General features: G+C 45.9%; 1 protein-coding gene and 1 long non-coding RNA gene across 2 annotated transcripts in view; both read right to left on the bottom strand.

The window, feature by feature from the left end:
• Window positions 1-17,138, bottom strand: part of LOC136614164 (leucine-rich colipase-like protein 1) — a 212,129-nt gene that overhangs the window by 71,713 nt on the left and 123,278 nt on the right. The gene's annotated exons all lie outside the window — the stretch shown is intronic.
• LOC136614153 (uncharacterized) lies at window positions 1,758-7,405 on the bottom strand. The gene is made up of 3 exons (XR_010790946.1): window positions 7,355-7,405; window positions 3,420-3,551; window positions 1,758-1,944 (listed from the first exon to the last, which is right to left on the bottom strand). It is a non-coding gene; the product is annotated as an uncharacterized lncRNA (long non-coding RNA).

Below are 17,138 nucleotides of genomic sequence, written 5' to 3'. Positions count from 1 at the left end.
GTTGTTTGTATGTTTGATTTATGTATGTTGTTGGTGTCAGAATGCATATTCTTTCCCTCCTGTCTTATTTGGCTTGTGTTCATGTAGGTTGTTGTTCCCACGGCTTGCACAGACGTAACAATCAGAGGCAGAAACCTGAACCCATTCGGCTACCTAAGAAATGCAACTCAAATAGTGTGAACAAGGAAGGCTTTTAGTAGAGGAACCATATTTAGGAGTGATGCTCCATTTTCCACAGGATAGATTTGAGAAAGGGCTCAGGTAAGTCTCTAGCGAAAGACCCTTGTGGTTGACAAAGCGGTTCATAATGGCATTCAGAGAGTGAAGACAGCTAAAGTCAACCCTTTCCCAAAATTGAAAGCTATGTGAGTGCTCCTTCTAATATTTACAGGAAATGGACTTGATATTCCTGTCCGGAAAGATGGCGTTCCTGGTGTCCCTTACATCAGCCAAACAGATCAGTGATCTATGAGTCTTGACTGTCAAAGAGCCTTATCTATTCTTCCTTGAGGATAACGTGATATTCAGACGCAATGGTTATTTTTTCTCCAATGTGAATCAGGTAATTGTTCTTCCGGCCTTCTGCGCTGAACCTACCTGGGATTAGGTAAGGTGCTCATAGACACTATACAGGGGCAGTGTCTGAGAATAGACCCATCCCAGCTGAGAGTTTGGACTGATCAGTTGTCTGTGCTCACACAGATCCCAAAGAAAGGGAAAAATCCCCCCAGCCCACCATAGCTAGGTGACCGAGAGACCCTGTTATCACTTCATATAAAAGTGAAGGTCTCCATCCAGAAGACATCAGACTCGCTATACCAGAGTCACAGCAAGATCAGGGGCAGAAGATGCGGTATCTGGCTGAGAACATCGGCACATGGAGCACACAACATACCTCCTGTGTAAGATGGACCTCTCTATGGAGAAGACTTTTAGTCCGGTTCTTCAGTTTTTATTTCTGGTCTTTCCCACCCCTAATAAATCCTTCTCCCCCCGTATGTATATGGCTGCTGTGTGAGGATACCCCAGGAAGCCAGAAGTTATTATGCTATACTTCTTTCCTGCAGATCTAACAGCAGCACATATCTACCCAACCAATAAAGTATTTTTCTCTACATCTGTTTGTAGACAAAAGGGGGAGGAGCTAAAGTTCTTCTTATTGGGTTTGTACAGAATTTGAATTAACTCTCCAAAGCATGTGGTAGGGGAATAGATCCCCATATCTATATGTGCTGCTGTTAGGACTACAGGAAAGGAGAACAGCATAATAAATTCTACCTGTCTGCAGTCACATTGACTGTAACAGGTCAGTGTAATGTAAGTATGAAGTCAGTAACACGCAGAGCACACGGATGTGAGAACCAGTCCATCTGGATAAGCCCTTTAGAGATTCCTCTATGAGCTCCACACATCAGCAGTCCTCCTATTACTCCTGTTCTAGACTCCTGACTGCTACATTGTAACAAACTGCTGCTGTGTGAGGCAGACAAGAGGACGGCTTCTCAGCCTCTGAATGGCAATGTTTTCATTAACTGACAGCAAGCAGAGATCTTGAAAACAGCGAAGAAAGACAAAACATATCAGAACGTTGTAGAAGCTTTATTTCCACAAGGGCTCCTACACACTAGTGTTTTTTTAATGCAAATGTCAATGGGATTTTCTAACGTTAAAAATCGCAAAGCACACACTTGCGATTTTTGTGCGATGCGATTTTAACATTCGAAAGTCCAATTGACATTAAAAAAAATGTGAGTGGGTAGAAACCCTAAGACTGACAACTTCTTGTAGATCCGTGTAGAATCCGGCGGATACTTTCTCATCTTAGATTCCGTTATTGGCTGTGTCAGGCTTCTTGCAGGTGGGACGGCCCGTCTGGTCCTCCTGACCCCTCTGACATATAAGTCCATCCGCACACGGGCAGTCAATGAACGCCAACAAATAACTCTAAAGAAAGAGATGATAGGGTTAATGAAGACACTTGTGACTCCTAACCACATCTGTCACTAACATGTAGGATCAGCGGTGGGAGACGCAGCGTGAGGCCGGGGGTCCAGTTACTGAGAATGTCCCGTCTGACGCTACGTCTCCCACCGCACGCCGGTTTACACTGAATTAGTCCTCATTCACATGACGAACGGGATTTTAGTCAGAAAACAATGACTGAGGTCCCTTTGTCGGTGCATTTTACATCAGGGTTTGTGGTTTTAATACAGAAATGTCATCTGATTAAAATTCGGTTTTTAAAGAAAAAGAATGGAAGGCGCACGAAATGATGTAATTTAAACATCCTATTAATTTCAAGGGGTGCGTAAATAAAGAAGACATTACGCCCACGCCGAACAAGAGCGTTTTATATTTTACATCCATCCACTGATTATAATGTGTGATCCTGGTCAAAGAATCAAAAAGCAAAAAGACATTCGGCCCGTGAAAATAAAAAAAAATATATATATATATATATAGTACATATATAAACACATGGTCTGTAAGGGCTCATTCACACCTGCGAACGCAATGTAGCCCATGAAGAGCGCACCGTTGTTTCCACCCGTGTATGTTGGATGTTTTTGCACGTTTCTCTGCTTGCATATTGCGTCTGTATTCCCTGTGGTTTTCTGATGCGCAAAAAAAAAACGCAAGAAGGACGAATTGTTGTCACTTTTTTCTGCACTTTTCCTGGCTATAAGTGTAATAAACACGGTGAAAATGTAACTTTGTATTCTCAGCTTTTTCCCCAATCCGCTCTTTCCTGGTGATTTTGGTCTGTAAATCGGGGTGACAGCAGGACATCCGCATCACATGTCTACATCTGACTCCACCCATGCAGATCAGCCGTGTTGTGCGGACAGGGGATACGGCGGTGTGAATGGGCCCTGATTGCTCCAAGTTTTGTCCAAATTCTGTCCGTTTCACACTTGAGCATTAACCTCCTCCGTGTGAATAATATCGCGGCTCCTCAGCGCAGGTTTTGGCCGCGCAGCTTGTAGAGACGGAACACGAGGTTTTAGGGGGCGCCACAGGTTGTGGTAATTTGTAGTAGAGGCTCCTGTCACCTCACTGCTGCGGGTACAAGTACCGGGTGTGTAGGTATTCATACACTGCCAGGAGGAGTAACAGAGGAACCGCAGCATGTAGAGCTCTAAGATAAGAGGCTGCAGGAGGCTTATTTTGTGGGCAAAGCAAATATTTAGTAAAGCCAACAATGAAGAGAAATAACCGTATTTGTGCTATTAGGAGTGGGGGCTGAAGAATCACCACATGTTCTATTTACGTATCGCATGAGAACAGGACATGTAATCTGTGGTGCCCGCACATCATACAACACACGGATGGGGCGCCCATGTGATGGGAGCGGCACCCGGGAATTCTGGGCACAACGAAGGGAGAAGCAAATACAGCAGCCGCTTACAGATACTCACCAGAGGGCTGCAGGGCGCATTTTCTGTGCCTCTTGGTTCACATGTACGTCTCGGAGGAACGATCCGTATGCGTGGCAAACGACAACACCCGCTGTCACATTCTGGACTTTAAAAACAGAAATCTCCATCGTCCTAAATATAAAAGAGAGACATAAATGTGATGTGATTGGAATTCTCGTTGTTTGTCTCGTTGTTCTCCTTCCTGAGATCGGCCACAATTATTACTTCACACCAGGAAGGAGAGGCTGTTAGGGACAGTTCAGGCGGTTGTTTCCCCATCTGTGCTGTCCGTGTATTTCACGGCACACGGACCCATATATGACAATCAGGCTCTTCACATGAGTGTTATTTCACGTGGATCCTGCCCTGTTCCGGTCCGTGTCATGGATGAGCAGGATATGTAATGTCCGCTACCCGCCGCTCTGACATCACATGGACGTACATCCGCGTGCGGTCCGCTGCGAGTTGGGCCCTGGATTCTCACGCACAAGCATCCCTCTGAGCGCAGCCTTACACCTCATTCATACGGAATTTCAAGTGTTATGGACTTCTTTTCCTATAGAAGTTCTGTTGGGAACAAGGCCTCCATAAACAGGAATAAGGCGCGATATGGTGATATTAGAAGCTATATGGGGGTTATTTAGTCCCCATATGGTGACATTAGAAGCTATATGGGGGGTTATTTAGTCCCCATATGGTGATATTGGAAGCTATATGGGGGGTTATTTAGTCCCAATATGGTGATATTAGAAGCTATATGGGGGTTATTTAGTCCCCATATGGGGATATTAGAAGCTATATGGGGGGTTATTTAGTCCCCATATGGTGATATTGGAAGCTATATGGGGGGTTATTTAGTCCCAATATGGTGATATTAGAAGCTATATGGGGGTTATTTAGTCCCCATATGGGGATATTAGAAGCTATATGGGGGTTATTTAGTCCCCATATGGTGATATTGGAAGCTATACGGGGTGTGAGTTGCTCTACAGTTCAGCACCCCCCAGATGCTGTATGACACAATGAGGGGTCACACACAGCGGACTTGTAGATGGCACGCAGATATCCTGCAACAATGTGCCGCACAATGTAAGTGATGTGATGTTGCCGACCCCATTCACTCACAGCGGGAAATAGTCACGCCGCAGACTTTACATCCGCAGCGTGCTGTAATTGTCGCAGGAAAGTCGCTGTGGATTTCATCATTGTAATATAATAGTGGAATCCGAAGTCAGAAGGAGCAGGAAAATCTACATGTGGGTTGTTGTTCAGAAGGTTTCTGCCCCGTGTGACCCCCTTATGTATTGTATGAGGTCCGGGGGGCATCATGTTTGTCTCTATATGACTGCAGTTGGTGACATTGTAGCGGGGCTGTTATTGTACATTATGGGGTATTGTGTGTTATGTTGGTGTTCTACGGGGTTATTATAGCTATATAATAGTATAGTGATAGAAGTGGCTGTATGCAGAGGGGTCAGCAGTTCAAAGATCTTTCAAGGCACAAATCAGCATTGATGACGAGCGGTTTATTGTGGTCTGGCACATTATTGGGTGGGTTTATTGTGGTCTGGCACATTATTGGGTGGGTTTATTGAGGTGTAGCTCACTACGGAGTGGGTTTGTCGAGGTGCAGCTTACTATGGGGTGGGTTTATTGAGGTATAGCTCACTATAGGGTGGGTTTGTCAAGGTGTAGTTCGCTATGGGGTGGGGTTATCAAGGTGTAGTTCGCTATGGGTTGGGTTTATTGAGGTGTAGTTCGCTATGGGGTGGGGTTATCAAGGTGTAGTTCGCTATGGGTTGGGTTTATTGAGGTGTAGTTCGCTATGGGGTGGGTTATCAAGGTGTAGTTCGCTATGGGGTGGGGTTATCAAGGTGTAGTTCGCTATGGAGTGGGTTTATTGAGGTGTAGCTCACTATGGGGAGGGCTTATCAATGTGGCACAATGGTACGATGGTATCAGCTACACCTCGATATCAGTTCACACCCGTCTGAAATACGCTGCTCCTCTGATGCATTGGTTTACAATGCATCAGTGCACGTATGCGTATTTACGCAGCATAAAAGCGCCTGCCGGCCAAGACAGTGCATTTTGGCCGGGCGTTTTTATGCCGGTGGTGACTGCATAGACTCCTATGGGAATCTATGAGAGCTGCCGGAGTAGAGAGGTGGGAGGGAATTTAGCAGAGTGGAATTTAGCACACTAGCTCCCACCCTGTCCTGCCTCCTCCCCTTGCTGAGACACGATGAGGGGGAAGGAAAGGGGACACACAGTTTAGCAGAGCTAAACTGTCTCCTCCTGCCCAACGCCATTGTGGCCTCGGCGCATGTGTGTCGGGCTGTCTGAACAGGCGCACAAACGTCGGGTGGGCGAACGTAAAAAACGGTGGGCGAACGTAAAGACATTGACGCACGTTTGAATCCAGCCTTATTGTGTTTTTTGGGATATTAAAAAAATAAGCATTTAGTTTTTGTGTTTTTTTACGCTTTTATTCAGGATAGACAGTGTGTTCAATTTATTGTACAAGTTGTTATGGATATGATGATACCAATTATGTTGCCCTTTAATTTTTTTTTACATTTTTTTATATCAATAGGGTAAACAGTGCAGAAAAGGTTGTGTTTTTTTTGCAATTTTTTTTTACACCTTTTAGATCTCTATAGGGGACTTGTACCACAGTAGCTATGATAGAGGAGCTGAAATGACTAGCATGTTGGCAGAATGTTTATACTATGGACTGGAGGGAGGGGGAGGTGGAGGGTAAAAAGGACAATAAGGGGGAAGACAACATAGGCAGTGACCTGGGACCAAGTAATGGGAATGGGGGTTGAGTGGAGGGTGGGGTTAGTACAGTTAGAACTGACAGAACAGCTAGGAGGACCATAAGTAGCATAATGAATATAAAGAATACCAACAACCATATAAATTGTATGGCAGCAAATGCAAGAAGTCTGATAAGTAAAGTGGTTTAGTTCAATGAGAATATCTGAAGAAAATTAGGACATAGTAGGAATAACGAAAACATGGCCTGATGATAAGTGTGATTGGGCGGTGAATTTACAGGGTTACAATCTGTTCAGAAGTGACCATGGGAACAAGAAAGGCTGAGCGGTATGTCTGTATGTTAAATCCTACTTAATGCCAAGGCTACAAAGAAGATATAGGTGTAGGAGATGAACACGGGGAATCTCAGGCTGCTACAACAGAAAATACACTTCCATAAACCCATGCAAATACTATATTCCCTAAAATTCCTCTAATAAACTCACTAACTCTTCATACTCTCTTACAGGTGGGCCGGACTCTTCTCACTTTCTCTTTTCTAAAATTGCGCTCTCACTCAAACCCCCTACTTTTATAACCTTACTCCCCCTAACTAACATTTCGCCCTCTCCACCAATCCCTGTCTACCACTATTTTTATCCTCTCCTTTACACATAATTGCTCGATTAACCCTTCTATCTACTCCTGAGCCCTAGCCTCCCTATTGGCCCCCAATCTGGCCCTGTACTTACTTTCACCACCGCTCAGCAGTGAACACTTTTTTATTTTATTTGCTCTTTGTAATGTGAACTACTAAACAAAACCTTTATATCCATGTGTCATGTATGATAGATCCTGTCTGTGTCCCAGATGCCAAGTTAGAGCGTTAGCCACAGCTAGATCATAGGCCATGAAGTGTCACCGGGCATTGTTTCAGGGCATATCGCCACCCTGTGCCTTTCTTGACAGAATAAGTACAAGTTTTTCAAAGTGTGTGTGTGTGTGTGTGGGGGGGGGGGGGTCATTTTGTTGTTTGTCTCGGCGCATTAAGCTGTGAAATCCATGTCAGAAGTATATGGTGTAAAATATAACAATTCAAAGTTCATGTGAATGAGGCCTTTTTTGTAAATATGGAGGAGAAACCAGGACAGCAGCTGCTAACAGGTACTCACCGGACCGACACAATCCTGACCTTCTCCTTTTGGTCTACATTCAGCAGCTCTATAATTATAGCGACTTATGAAGCAACACCCGCTTTCACATTCAGCATTAGTATAACATATATCTCCATTTTTCTAAATATAAAACAGGGGAAAGAAAAGTGTTAGGAATCCATTTATAATCTATTTATAAGGTCTCACATTTATGTCACATAAAGAAGTGCGCTTTCTAAAAACTGTTGATATGTCTTTGGAACACGTGAAAAGTTTTGATCGCTGGGGGTGCAGATGCTGAGACCCCACTGATTGCTAGAATAAAGCAGCTGAAGCCTCATCCCAGAGCTGTCACTGCTGGTTCGCTGAGGATGGGCCTTAGTCTTTATATTGAGCCCGTCTTCAGCCAGATAGCAGGGACAGCACTGATGAGATTTTTAGCTGACTTGTTCTAGTGATGGGTTGGGGTCTCGGCACTCAGACCTCCAGTGACCAAAATTTCTGACAAGTCCATATGTAATGCCAAAACTATATGAAATCCCATTTAGGGCCCATTCACACCTGCATTTAGGGCTTCAGTCACAATTCTGTTTCTCTTTCATTTTTGGAGCAGAAAAGGGAAATTTTATTGGGTTTTCAAATAAAAAGAAATCAAACGGAAAAACCTGTTTTCCTCCATATCATTAGGTTCACATTTTTTAATGAATTAATAGCGCTGCACTACTTGTTCCAGTGGGGAAAAATAGAAACTTTACAGAACAGAAGCAAATAGAAAGCTTTCCGTTTGCTTTCCGCTTTTTGAAAACCCATTGAAATCAAAGGGGAAAAAAGGGGGAACACTTATTTATGTTTTCAATCTGTTTTTCTGCTCTTACAACAGAATTGTGACTGAAGCCCTAAGCGCCGGTGTGAATGGGCCCTCACACCACTGAAGAGTATTCGCATCCAGGGAAAGCATTTTGCACATTGAGGGTACATTTACACATAGCGGAAATGCTGCATCACCTGACCAGCGGCGCTGTGCCCACTAGAGACCGCCGGATGAAGTGTAAATATACCCTAATTACCACTCGGTCCAGCTGATAGCAGGCAGGGCTGACAGGCACACACCGTTATTTAGGAATGCCCTCTATAACTTGTGTTAATCATCATGATTGGCTGGGCGATAAAATTGGGTCCATTTTTGCTAAATTGGATTGGATGATTTTTTGCAAAAATTGCCAAACTATTGGCTTCCTACTTGGAGCAGAGGGGACGGGTGTGTTGGTGCAGTGCGTTTGCCTTGCAGTTGCGGAGATCTAGGTGTGAATCAGCAGTGCTGCCCACCGGGCCACCACCACCTCCACTGTTTTTTCAGGGACATTTTGAAGGCCAAATTAGAGAACCCGATTCTTGCTGTTACTGATTTTGATGGAAGTTGGAAAAGGGAGTCTCAATTCACAATTATTTTTTTTTTAAATCTGGTCAGTCGGTCACTGCAAATTCCAGCAAACCTCTAGTTTCATTGGTAATCCGTCTGAAAGCAATTGGCCAAACTTGAAACCAATGAAACTTGAGGTAATTGTTTCCATAGCAATCAATGTAAATCCAATTAATTCGTTCTAGACATTCCAGAAAACACACCAAACCACATTTAATAGAAAATAAATATGGTTTTTAATACCAAAAAAAGCAGCCCAATGTAGAGCTGTGTGTTATCTGTGGTGTTACATAGGACTGCAGGTCACATCTAATACATTATCTGTCCTAAGAGTTATCACTGTGTGTTATCTGTGATGTTTCATAGGACTGCAGGTAGCATTAATACTCACCTTTTAGGTGCTCTTGGGGTCCCTACCGCAGCTTTCGGAGCTTCTGGCCGGTTGCCCGGCTCTTATCAAGCCAGCAAGGCATCTATTGCTAGTGACGGAGATTGAATTCCCCCCCTCCCAGCAACAGATTGCTCTAATTGGCTGAATCAGCTGAGTGACAGCCCTCTCAGCCAATCATAGCCAGCTGACGAAACTAGAAGCAGCCAGCGAAAGTAGAGGCAAAATTCTGGCTTGAAAAATCTGTAAAACTGGAAACCTGCGAAACTAGAAGTCAACGAAACTTGAAGCTTGACTGTATTTTAATAATTAGTCAACACTAATTATAAACTTTTAGTGCAGAGTCAGATCTCAAATATAGAGTTTGTACAGATCTTTTTGACTTTTCATTTGTGTTTTGACCCCGCATTCTAAGAGCTATAATTTTTCTTATTTTTCCATCAATGTGGCCATACGTGATGATTTATTTTTGATTTGGCAGGGGAAGGAGGGGAGTCTGTTGGATTTCATTGATTGTCTAAATCCAAATAATTACGACGTCAAATTAACAAGTCAACATAGTTATTCACGTGTCGACTTTCTTGTAGTGGCGGAGAGATATAAGTAAAATAATATACAAATGGATGCTTACCCCAAGCCCTCCTCCGTCAATTCCCTGTTGCATGCTACATCTTCACATATTCGATCTACTATTAGGGCCGTCCCAGCTGGACAGTTCCTGAGGATGCGGCAAAAGATCAAGCGACTCGAAATTTGAGTCTCAATCAAGAGACCCAGCAAATAGATTTAAATAATGGGGATATAGTCCAAAAGATATACGAAGGGGTTAATTGAGAGCTAAAAGTACCCCTAGATTTGAGCTGCTCTACCCCAATAAGGAACCAAAACGGGCTGCGAACTGCATTCGTTTTATTTCAACGTGTAATGACAAATGGTCTGCAATGTGATTGGCACTGCAGGAACAATGGCACATTTTGCGCTCTGACCAGATTCTTGCACAGGTCTTACCGATGAGGTCTACATTGAAGGCTAAACGTGGTAGAAATCTGCGTGATATTTTGGTTCATAGCCACTATATCTCAAAAGCGAGAAATCCTTTTACTTCAAAACCCTGGCCGGGCTCTTTCCCACGCACTTCACAATTTCAATCGGCTGATGGTACAAGACAGTTTGAAATATCTGCTCTAGTACTACCGATGTCATCTATCAGGTGACTTGTCCATGCAACAAAATGTACATAGGTCTCACTTAGAGAAAACTTAAAACAAGAACGAGGGAACGCATGCGGGACATTGCTTCAGTGAAAAAGTGCAATGATGTGAATTCTTTAAAAACCGACGCCGTCTGGAGGGATTGCCATGGAGCGCAGGTACTTCCGGAATGTTCCAAATTGTTTGTGCCGTTCTCAATTTCGTATAATGCTCATCGCCTCCACAGTTGGGCCTTCATTAATTCAGGGGTTGCTGCGAACTTCGGTAATTTTGAGTTCGTCAAGTGTATGTCTGCATGTCTTTTACAGGTGAATCCTCCCATCCGGGTCTCCTGTTTAAATTCCACTCCGTTGTCAGTGGGGTTAATCAGTAAGAGGACTCCTGAACTAGTTTTTTTCCATAGGGGCGCTACATTCTGAGATGTGTTCTTTTCTGGTGATGGAGAGCCTTTCCATTGATTTAGTCCTTGGGTTTCCCGGGGTCCGGCTTCACAATCCCCAGTTTGATTGGTCCACCTCTGAACTAGTGCAATAGGGGCAAGGTTGCAGTGAGCATTTGGTCTTAGTCCAGGTGCATTCCACTGAGTGTAAGGCAAAGGGGTTACCTCCTTATAGCAAGGATTTTTCTGATCTGTTTTCGAAAGAACTTTCTGAGACGCTCCCTCCGCACTGGTAATAGGATTGCAAGATCGATCTTATTCCTGGGAGCAAGATCCCCAAGGGGGAATATATAACATAACAGTCCCTGAACGCGAGGCGATGGAGTACATGACTGAGAGTCTCACCAAGGGACATATACGTTCTTCCGAATCACCCACAGGGGCAGGGTTATTTTTCGTGGAGAAAAAGGATAGTGGCTTTCGGCTGTGTCTCGATTATAGAGCCTTGAACAGGATAAACATCAAGAATCAGTACTCTTTACTAGAGATGAGCAAGCACCAAAATGCTCGGGTGCTCGTTGCTCGAGTCGAGCGTTCCGCAATGCTCAAGGGTTCGTTTAGAGTAACGAACGCCATTGAAGTCAATGGGCGACTCGAGCATTTTTGTATATCGCCGACGCTCACTAAGGTTTTCATTTGTGCAAATCTTCAAAACCTACAAATGTGATGGAAACGACACAGATATTGATAGGGCAGGCGAGAGGCAACATGCTGGGCTTCTTTTCAGGTTCCCAGGTCCCACTATTAAGCCACAATAGCGTCAAGAGTGCCCCTTCCCCCCCTAACAAGTTAGACTTCGGACAAACCCTCATTAGCAAGGCACACTTTAGCTAAGAACCACACTACCTCCAACCAAGCACAAGCACTGCCTGTGGGACACACTGCATGGGTGGGTCCCAGGAAGCCACCAACGGTACATAAATAAATCCCATTGCAGTCCCCCGGATAGATGAGGTAACGTCAGATAAAGTGCAGGTAAGCTTTGGCCAACACTGCATGCCCCAGTCAGACTGGGTTTTTTAAAGTAATAATCACAGGCAGGTACAACTCCGCTCAGGGAAGTCTGTGTGGACCCACAGCATGGGTGGGTGCCAGGAAGCCACCGACGGTACATAAATATATCCCATTGCATTGCCCATCACAGCTGAGGTAACATCGTGCTTAATGCAGGTGGGCTTCGGCCCACACTGCATGCCCCAGTCAGACTGGGGTTCTTTAGAAGTGGACACATGCAGTTACAACTCCGTGTGGACCCACGGCATGGGTGGCTCCCTGGAACCCACCGGCGGTACATAAATAAATCCCATTGCAGTGCCCCGGACAGCTGAGCTAACGTCAGATAAAATACAGGTGGGCTTCGGCCCACACTGCATGCCCGAGTAAGACTGGGTTTTTTAAAGTAATAATCACAGGCACGTACAACTCCGCTCAGGGAAGTCTGTGTGGACCCACAGCATGGGTGGGTCCCAGGAAGCCACCGACGGTACATAAAAAAATCCCATTGCAGTCCCCCGGATAGCTGAGGTAACGTCAGATAAGTACAGGTGGGCTTCGGCCCACCCTGCATGCCCCAGTCAGACTGGGTTTTTTTTATAAATAGTCACAGGCAGGTACAACTCCGCAATTGGAATTCCATGTGCACCCACTGCATGGGTGGCTCCCTGGAACCCACCGGCGGTACATAAATAAATCCCATTGCAGTGCCCTGCACAGCTGAGCTAACGTCAGATGAAATACAGGTGGGCTTTGGCCAACACTATATTCCCCAGTCAGACTGGGTTTTTTAATAAATAGTCACCGGCAGGTACATCTCCGCAATGGGAATTCCGTGTGCACCCACAGCATGGGTGGGTCCCAGAAAGCCTCCGACCGTTTATATATAAATCCCATTGCAGTGCCCCGGACAGCAGAGCTAACGTGAGATAGAATACAGGTGTGCTTTGGCCCACACTGCATGCCCCAGTCAGACTGGGTTATTTTATAAATAGACACAGGCAGGTACAACTCCGCTATGGGAATTCTGTATGCACCCACAGCATGGGTGGCTCCCTGGAACCTACTGGCGATACATAAATAAATCCCATTGCAGTGCCCTGCACAGCAGAGCTAACGTCAGATAAAGTACAAGTGGATTTTGGCCCACTCTGCATTCCCCAGTCAGACTGGGGTTATTTATAAATAGTCACCGGCAGGTACAACTCCGCAATGGGAATTCCGTGTGCACCCACAGCATGGGTGGGTCCCAGGAAGTCTCCGACCGTTCATATATAAATCCCATTGCAGTGCCCCGGACAGCAGAGCTAATGTGAGATAGAATACAGGTGTGCTTTGGCCCACACTGCATTCCTCAGTCAGACTGGGGTTTTTTATAAATAGACACAGGCAGGTACAACTTCCCTATGGGAATTTCGTGTGCACCCACAGCATGGGTGGCTCCCTGGAACCCACCGGCGATACATAAATAAATCCCATTGCAGTGCCCTGCACAGCAGAGCTATTGTCAGATAAAGTACAAGTGGATTTTGGCCCACTCTGCATGCCCCAGTCAGACTGGGGTTTTGTATAAATAGTCACCGGCAGGTACAACTCCGCAATGGGAATTCCGTGTGCACCCACAGCATGGGTGGGTCCCAGAAAGTCTCCGACCGTTCATAAATAAATCCCATTGCAGTGCCCCGGACAGCAGAGCTAACGTGAGATAGAATACAGGTGTGCTTTGGCCCACACTGCATTCCTCAGTCAGACTGGGGTTTTTTATAAATAGACACAGGCAGGTACAACTTCCCAATGGGAATTCCGTGTGCACCCACAGCATGGGTGGGTCCCAGGAAGCCTCCGGCGGAACCTAAATAAATCCCATTGCAGTGCCCCGGACAGCAGAGCTAACGTCAGATAAAATGCAGGTGGGCTTCGGCCCACACTGCATGCCCCAGTCAGACTGTTTTTTTTTTTTTTTGGGGGGGGGGCAGATAGGTAGAACACCGCGATGTGAAAACTTAGTGCAGCCATACTATACACAGACCCCTGTTGTAATCCTGTAGCAAACGTATGAGTTGACCACAATAACAGTTATGTTGCAGAAGTCTAGGTAGACCCCAGTAACATTTCTGTAGTTACAGTATAGACAGACCCCAGTAACATTTTAGTTGCAGCAGTATAGACTGACCCCAGTAACATTTATGTAGCTGCGGTATTGGCAGACTCCTGTAACATTCCTGCAGCTGAAGTATAGGCAGACTCCTGTAACGTTAATGCAGTTACGCTCCTCTCATTTGGTCCAAACAAGTTTCTCCGATAACTGTGGTAACACGAGAGAAAATACATGATGCGCATTGCTGACCCCCTGACCCCAAGCGGGAGGAGGAGGTGGCATTACAAGGCCAAGACAGCATGACCAGGACCCGCTATAGTCTGTGTGGGAACCACGTTAGCGGGCCCACATTCAGGCTTGGTTCCGGGCCTCCACTGTGGATTTTGCCTCCATGGGCAAAATCAAACCTTCAGATCCACCTAAGAGCCACTGGACAAAAGTAAAGCCACAGAATAAAAGCAGAAGTGACAACAGCTATGTAGAAAAGCTAGTATATTCTGAGACAAGAGGGGCATTTGATAGCAATGAAAAGGATATTATAGGAACTAAAAGTAGGCACTCCTCCTCATCTCAATCAGAAATATGGAAAGGCTTCATTCATATGTTTTCTGTTGACCATTGCGAAGTGTTAGCAATGCAAGTTTCTAGCTATACCACTCATCTTTGTCAGGAATTACCAAAGATGATCACAAGTAAAGGCCTCTTCAATCAGTTCAAAATCAGACTGGGAGCATGTGGCTTTCAGCTGGCCTGCTTCCACCAAGGATATGTGCCTGCTGCTACTGTCCCCAGCCCTGTAGGGATGCTGTGTTCGAGAGTCGGCTCTATTCCTACCTCAGCATGACACAACACCATGTAATTATTATCTGCAACAACAAGATGGAAGCCTGCAAATGCTATACCGCTCGGCTGAATGCTTTAGCGAGGGATAATCGAATAGCACCCCGGTTGTATTTCTTTGGTTTTCGGAACTGTGCCCAGGATTAAGAGGGACGAAGGGGGGGGGGGGGGGGGAGGTGCATTCCTATTGTGCCGGTTAAGGTGAAATTCTTGGACTGCCGCAAGAGGGACCAAAGCTTTACCATTTGCCAAGAATGTTTGCATTGGAGGAGGAGGAGGAGGGGCGGGGTTTAAACGAGGTGGCATTACAAGGCCAAGACAGGATAACCAGGACCCGCTATAGTCTTTGTGGAAACCATGTTAGCGGGCCCAGGTTCAGGCTAGGTTCCGGGATACCACCGTGGATTTTGCCTCCATGGGCAAAATCAAAGCTTCAGATACGAATAAGAGCCAATGGACAACAGTGAAGCCACAGAACAAAAGTGTGATATGAAGCTGGGGACCCCAGAAACTTTCCACTCTCCTAATCCCTCAGCAGCCGGCTGCGATTCACCTGGACCAGGTACTCGGTCTTTGCCCACACCCTCACTTGGACCTCGGCGCCCTCGCCCACGGCCACATCCTCTAGGCCTACCCCTACCCCTCAGCATGGTGGATTACGAATACAGCAGTCACTGAGAGTTGGTAAAAATTAGGCGATTATTGGCCTGCACTTGGAGACTGACAGGGGTACTGTAACGCACACAGTAGGCTGAAAAAATAATACTGTTACTACTGAAATGTTACTGGGGTCTGTCTATACTGCTGCAAATGAAATGTTACTGGGGTCTGTGTATACTGCTGCAGATGAAATGTTACTGTAGGCAGACCCCAGTAACATTTCAGGAGCAGAAGTATAGGCAGACTGAAGTAACATTTCTGTCGCAGAAGTATAGGCAGACCCCTGTAGCATTACTGTGGCAGAAGTATAGGCAGGCAGACCCGGGTGACATTTCTGAAGCAAGAGTGTAGGCCAACCCCAGACACATTGGTGTACCATGAGTGTAGGCGAAGGCCAGTAAAATTATTTGGATTACAATGTAGACGAGGCCCAAAAAATTGCTGTACCAACAGTAGAAATGTACCCCAGAAAAATTGTTCAACCGAGAGGGCAGGCGAAACCAATTAATATTTTAATTTGTCTTAATTTGTAACAGAGCCTGGAGGCAGCCCTGTTAAAAAATTGGTTCATGTTGAAGTTTCAATGCTTCAGTTAGAAACATTGAAATATTGTTAGACAAAAGTTATATGAGCCTTTTGGGCCGCAGAAAAATTGGCAGTTTAGCGTTATGACAGGATGTTTCAGGAGGAGGAGCAGGAGGACTAATATCAGAGACAAATTAACAGAGGTAAATGTCCCTTTTTTTTACGGTGATAGAGAACAGTGCTTTTATCTGCGGTTGCAGCAAAAAGATTGTTTAGATAACGCTGCTCTCCGCTGGTGGAGAAGAGAAGTCTGGGGAAATCCAGGCTTTGTTCATCTTTACGAGTGTAAGCATGTCGGCACTGGCAGTTCACAGGTGGGTACGCTTATCCCTCTCTGACAAGACGCTAGCGGCAGGGCAAGCAAGCACCTCCAGGGCATACAGCGCGAGTTCGTGCCACGTGTCCAGCTTTGACACCCAGTAGTTGTACGGAGCAGAGGCGTCACGGAGGACGGTGGTACGATCAGATACGTACTCCCTCACCATCCTTTTACAGTGCTTCCTCCGACTCAGCCTTGACTGGGGAGTGATGACACAGTCTTGCTGGGGAGCCATAAAGCTGGCAAAGGCCTTGGAGAGTGTTCCCCTGCGTGCGCTGAACATGCTGATCGATCTCCGTGCCTCCCCTGCTACTTGGCCCTCGGAACTGCGCCTTCTGGCACTAGCGCTGTCAGATGGGAAGTTTACCATCAGTCTGTCCATCAGGGCCCTGTGGTATAGCATCACTCTCGAACTCCTTTCCTCTTTGGGAATGAGAGTGGAAAGGTTCTCCTTATACCGTGGGTCAAGCAGTGTGTACACCAAGTAGTGGCCAGAATGCGTCTAACGCGAGGGTCACGAGAAAAGCATCCTAACATGAAGTCAGCCATGTGTGCCAGGGTACCTGTACGCAACACATCGCTGTCCTCACTAGGAAGATCACTTTCAGGGTCCTCCTCCTCCTCCTCAGGCCATACACGCTGAACAGATGAGAGGCAAGCAGGATGTGTACCCTCTGCAGTGGGCCCAGCTGTCTCTTCCCCCTCCTCCTCCTGAGGCTCCTCCCCCTCCTCCTCCTCCTCCAAAACGCGCTGAGATATAGACATGAGGGTGCTCTGACTATCCAGCGACATACTGTCTTCCCCCATCTCCTGTTCCGACCGCAAAGCGTCAGTCTTTATGCTTTGCAG

This window comes from Eleutherodactylus coqui, chromosome 1 (genome assembly GCF_035609145.1).
Source record: "Eleutherodactylus coqui strain aEleCoq1 chromosome 1, aEleCoq1.hap1, whole genome shotgun sequence".
Classification (NCBI taxonomy): Eukaryota; Metazoa; Chordata; class Amphibia; order Anura; family Eleutherodactylidae; genus Eleutherodactylus; species Eleutherodactylus coqui.
The sequence above is the reverse complement of the archived record's forward strand: the minus strand, read 5'-3'. Positions and strand labels throughout refer to the sequence as shown.